The sequence below is a fragment of the Falco rusticolus genome, chromosome 6, assembly GCF_015220075.1.
Source record: "Falco rusticolus isolate bFalRus1 chromosome 6, bFalRus1.pri, whole genome shotgun sequence".
Lineage (NCBI taxonomy): Eukaryota > Metazoa > Chordata > Aves > Falconiformes > Falconidae > Falco > Falco rusticolus.
In genome coordinates, this window is record NC_051192.1 from 81,978,905 (window position 1) to 81,985,361 (window position 6,457).

The following is a 6,457-nucleotide window of genomic DNA, read 5'->3' on the forward strand; positions in this document are numbered from 1 at the left end:
CTAAACTCTAACCAATCGTTAGAGGTAGTCAAGAGCCGGTTGCAGTTGTTTGCAACAAATGTATTTAAAAGTGCTTGAGGGATACTGCCATCAAAGAATTTGTCAGACTGTACTAGGAACAGGAAGGCTCGTGCATGAGAAGCACCGAAAAGAATCCTGAAATGGGATTTGGGCGTAAAGCTTCTTGCTATCTTGTTCTTACCTGGTGAAAATAGGGCTACTGGGAGGGGAAGGGGGATCACCCAGTTTTGAAAAAAAATAATATATAACTGAGCCCTTTATTCACGGTCCAATAACATAAAAGGTGTCAATCTGCTAAACATGACAGATGCACCGTTGTAAAGAGATATGTGATACCAAACACATTGTCTGCTTCCCAAAATAAAGGAGACAGTTGGTATCTTCCATGCTTGTTGATATAAAACAAGGCTATTTTTATCAGTGATAAACTGAATCAGTCATGGCATTTTGTAAGAATGCAACATTTGTGCTGCTGGCTGCTTTCTACATGTTATTTCATGTGTTTCAAGATCTATAGACCTCAAGCACCAACCAATGCTAATACCGAAGCATTCATCAGATCAGTGTTACGGTTTTCACTTAAAAGACCCAGCATTTAAAAAATAAGTTGACACCCCTGTGATCATGCAAGTGTGAATGGGACAGCGGCTTGAGAGCCAGAGGAACCTAGTATCAGCTGCTTAAAACTTGTGCGGCAGCGATCCCCCTTGCAGTTTCATCACAGAGGGTGACATCTGCTTGTAAATACCATTTCAGTTTTTGCTAGCCTTTGGGATACCTTTACAACTATATTCAACTGCTGCTGTAATTGGCACTTGCAACTCGACGATTAAAGTCAGCTTCATACACTTCCCATAGTCCTAACAGCATCTCTACTACCAGAGAGCCAACCACCTCTTGTAATTAATCCCTATTAACATTATCCACATCCACTATCTTTGACTAATTATTGCCAGCTTTCTGACTCACTGTGGTCGTTGAACAGAACCAGCTGCCAGAAGTCACAACCAAATCTATCCTCTTGGAAGCACGCCCTTTCTCTGCTACTCGGCGTGGGAATAACCTGCAGCAGTCACATCGTTCCCTGCGATGAACTACCGCTAACGCACGTGTTGTGAATTCATGGCCTACACCTCACCTCTGGCTGCTGAGGCCAAGCAACCCTCATCTGGTGCGTGGCCACTCTACAAAGAAGTCTCACAGTAGTAGTAGAGGTGCCGAGCTCATGAGGCCTTCTCCTGGCTCTCTACCTTGATGTGCAATCTTCCATCTCACCTCAGAGGTTGGTTCTGCTGTCACTGAGGTGGACACTAGACTTCTCAGCAGCATCTTGATGCCAGACTGCTTATCCCATCTGATCACCTCCATGGCAAAAAGAAAGGCATCAAAATTTTTATCTTCTACCCTCATTTTAAGATGAGCTGAAACATTGATGTAGACTTTAATTCCCATCATGGAGGATGCTCTCTTGCTGGCTTTGGAAGGGAGTCTCAGCTCACTGAACCCTCTCACCATGAATGCCACACTTGGCTGGAGACTCACAAAAGTTATTTTTGAATTGGTTATAATACATTTATAAATCCGTGTAATATGCTGTGGTAAACTTTTAATAAAAAGGTTCTGGACTCTGTCTCGCAGAATTACCATAGTTTAAATTTTCATATACCTAGTTTCCTTGGGAGGTGAAGCAGGCAAAGCTTCCGCAAAAACTCCGTAAACTCATCAACACAACTTGTAGTTATCCTACAGGTGGAAATTTGGCACTGATACATAAATGATACTTAAGGGCAAAAATGCCCTCAAGGAAGTAGACGAGAAATGTATCCCAGAGGGGAAAAAAAAAAAAAAAGTACCTTCAGTAACTCATACCAACTTTTGTTGATAAAAGACCTGCGGAGGCCCCGTGAAATACTCTAGTGACATTCAAGGCTTGCTTACACATGCAAAGAATTTTACTATGTTTCTGTCTTGTACCTGTTCCCAGAAAAATGTTTCTCCCATGTTATGCAAGATCTCTTACTCCACACCCACCCAGGTTACAGGGGCAGACTTCTTCCCCTCTTACCATTTCCCCCTCTCCCAGCTTGTCTTCAACAGAACATTGCTTTGAAATCACCGCAGAGTGCTCACACATCTCCTCTCCCACACCCAGCCACGAGGGGCCCTTCTTCCAACCCCATCCTGGGACAAGCCACAGCTACCACAGTAGAACCACTCCCCTGCTTTGGGGAATAATGTGCAGCCATCTTTAAATCGACTGTGAACAGAATCACAACAATTCTCCAGACCCACCACTCCTTATTCTCAATTATTCTACGTTCCACTGACATACATACATCAGTTTCTTAGTCTACAATAGAAATGAATCCCTTAATGTTAGAGTTCACATCTTATTTTTTATTCACATCTTATTCACATCAACCTTCTTATAGAGTATTCCTGATATCTGTAACATCAGAAATCAGGAGGGGGTTGGTTTGAAGAAATTGGCCCTCATATTTTATTCCGATTCTTCTATAGAAATCTTTCCCCCTGTACTGGGCACTGGTGAGGCCGCCCCTCGAACCCTGGGTTCAGGTTTGGGCCCCTCACTGCCAGACAGACACTGAGGTGCTGGAGCGTGCCCAGAGCAGGGCAACGGAGCTGGGGAAGGGGCTGGAGCACAAGTGTTATGAGGAGCGGCTGAGGGAACTGGGGGTGTTTAGCGTGGAGGAGACTTGGGGGGAAAGCTTATCGCTCTCTACAACACCCTGACAGGAGGCTGTGGGCAGACGGGTGTCAGTCTTTTCTCCCCAGTAACAAGCAACAGGACAAAAGGAAACAGCCTCAAGTTACACCAGAGCAGGCTTAGATTGGGTATTAGGAAAAATTTCTTCTCAGAAAGGGTGGTCAAACGTTAGAACAGGCTGCCCAGGGAGGTGGTGGAATCACCATCCCTGGCAGTGTTTTAAGAACCCATAGATGCAGTGCTTAGGGACACAGTGTAACGACGGACTTGGCAGTCCTGGGTTTATGGTTTGGACCTGCTGATCTCAAAGGTCTTTTCCAACCTAAATAATTCCATTCTATTCTCTGTAAGGCATTCCAGACAAAAGTTCTCGTTCTACAACCTTTATTTTGTGAGGAACTAGTGACATTTTATATTCATTTTGGAAATAAGACTGAGGACTTTGACAAGATCACTACTTCCAGGTGCTGTATTGTCATCTTACATTGCTTTCCACAAAATTGTTCATTTTTAGAAGATTCGTATCAGACAGCTCAGTACCTGAAATCCTCCAATACAAATTAAGTTTTTAGAGGCCCCAAGTCTGAAATCTGTTTCTAAATGAGAATCAAAACAGTGATAAAACAATTCCTACAAGTTATACTACTGTAACTTAAATGCAGTACTAAAATCAAGCACAATGGCCTCATGCACTCAAGTTTCTTTTTTAAGCATGAATTCTAATTATTAGCTTTGTCCTTATCTTAGCAGGCATGCAAATATGCTTTTCCATTCACATCTGGAAAAATTAAAAATTAGTATCAATAGACAAATTTAAAGTGCAATGTTAGTTAAGTCATTTTTCACCAGAAACCATTTATAGCAGCTTTGAAAGTGCTTACAGGAATTTTGCGGCACCAGTCAAAACACTTGTTAGTCTCTCCCTGTTACATACTAACTACTTTGTTGCTAATACCATGGTTCATCACAAAGGGAGCCATGTATCAAAGTACTCTACTTTGATCTCCATTTTCTATACAAAAGCTGTAATTATTTCATTCTGATTATAAATACAGAATTGGACCTTACAGAAGGCAATTGGTGGCAATTTGGCAAGGCAATCTGGCTATACCTAGCCAACTAACAGCTTTACAGTAAGTTCAGAGTTTCTGAATAAAACAAAAAGTATGCTTATTACAGAGAACAGCATTAGAAAATCCTTACCTTTACAAAAAAATAATGGCACTGAACATTCTGGTACATCTCCTAATCATCATGTACGCAGCAATTTAACCAGCAGTGAAAGCATTCAAGTTTTCCTACAAACAGAATAATAATAAAACCTTAAGCTAGGAAGAAGAGAGAGCTCTTGCCACTGAACTTGCTCACAGACGAGTCTCCTGTATCTTTTCATGCTTTGGTCCAAGTGTAAAAGTTTACTTATTAAATTTAAATTGACATAGTGGGCTAAAGTGTTGCTTTAAATCTGGTACCAGTCAGCTGCCCAACACTATTCCAGATACAATGGCAGAAGTGAAAATACTGGTCTAGCAAGGCAGCCAGGTCAAAAGCAATTTATTCAGAAGAGACAGACTCCTTCACATTTCATGTTATTTCGCCCTTTCTCATTTGATGACACCTAACCTTTACAGAATCCAGAGTGGCCACTCATTTCGCATGTATAATCTCCTTAGGGTTATATAAATTTTGTATAATTTCAGTAGAAATTTCATCAACATTTTGGCTGTTGAGACTTGCTCTCATGATGTATACCTTAGGATTGCAGAACTGCTTTGATTTAAAACCACATTCTCCCTTGAACTTTTAAGTGATCTTATTTTCCCCTTCTAAAACTACATTAAAAAAAATAATCACAAAACTGAACATACAAAAAACCAAAAAAAAAATTCTCCTATTCCACTAGAAATTTAATTCTTACATGTTTGTTATTTATTCTAATAAGGGATCTTTATTTGCTTGATATTCCTTTCCCCTTTCCCCCCCCCATTTATCAACAGACTGAATAACTCTCAGACTTTCAAGAGTTGAGCATAATGTAGCAAAACAACTTAATCTTCACTGCTGTTTAGCATTAAGGATTAATTTACCATTAGTATTCCCCTTAAATGCCTGCGTCTCATCTGCATGGTTCTCCATTCAGAAAAAGCTGCCTTTGCCATCTGAAGAGACAAAATACCAAGTGTAACCTCGTGCTGGCGTATGCAATTAGCCCAAGGTCAGTCAAGGATAGGGAATCAGCAGGAAGTAACAACCCAGAGAAGTTACAGAAAGCTAAGGGAATGTGGACCTTTAACTACCCCAGTGACTTTTTTTGATGATTCATTGTCTTGTTTCTGAGGTACCTGCCTTATTTAAACTTACAAACAGTCCACCCTTCCCAATTGTTTGGTTTTTGGTTTGGTTGTGTTTGGGTTTTTTCAAATGTACCTTGAACTGCCCATCTGTTACATCCCATAAATGACAAATACCATTTTCGGGGATCTCTGCAAACCTCGTGTTCCAAGTGGGAAGCAGCCAGTCATTAAATACTGATGATGCAAGTTTCTTCATGGCTGAGATGCAGCACTGGCACTGTCAAGTGCCACTTCAATATGAAAATACTTACATACTTCCTGAAGGTGCTCTGCAGATCACCAGCTGTCCACCAAGACTAGCTACGTATGTCTGAATGCGCAACCATCTGAACTTTAAAAGGTGTTCTACAACTTGATACAGTGCTTTGAAAATTTCTCGGAAAACATGACACAGGAAAACCATCGGAAAGCATCACATGTACAAAGCACTTTTGAAAAAACAGAAATGTTAAGCGAATCAGCAGGACGGTGTGTTTCACTAAGCTTCACCCAAGCAGATTTTACGTTGTTAAATGCTTCTAACAGAATTCTGGCACTGAGCTGAATCTCCTAATCTGGTCAAGCCAACAGAAGAGTTTTGTGCCAAAATTACTAGTTTTGGGATACCGTGCGATTAGTGTAGGGACCGAACTTCTGCTCACCTTTTAGGCATTTAGTAAAAGGAGCTCTCTGAATATAAGCCTGTTCAGAGACATGTCAGTGTCTTGTGATGCTCACGCCCAAGTTAAATCTAAGTTAAAAGGGTCATCTCAAGAACTCCAACTGTCTATATGGGATTAGGGAACTAATCTCTCAGTTATCCACACAAAATGATAAGAGTACTCAAAATCCCAACTTACAGGAACGATAAACCCGTAGATTGACAAACGCTTAAAAATAGAGACGATCCTGTGAAAAAGTTCAGACTGTTAAGTTCTGCAAGACCATAGCGTCTAAATTAAACTTCCAACAAGGCCCATCAGAAAGCAAATCAGAAGTACTGTGCAGGAGGACTACCAAGTACATATCACTGAGTAACAACAGATTACAAGTTTTACTGTTTAACAATAGCAACAAGTTTTGTTACATCCCTCTGCCTTCCATCACCAAAAGCAGAGAATGAGTTTAAATTTTCTTCCAAAACTCGGCTCATGATGCAGAGAGAGAGAACAGCCGCCTCTTATTTGGCTGTAGCAAGCCTATCACGAGAGCACGAGTGGCATTTATGTCAATGCAGGTCTTAACTACTTTTCTAGTTAGCATATAGGGTTTTGGTAATCAATCTTCAATTTTTAAATATAGAGAGGCTTGGCTTCTTTTCTAATTTAAAAAGGCAACTAAGGATTTCTTCCCAAAGAATAAATAGAAGGCTAGG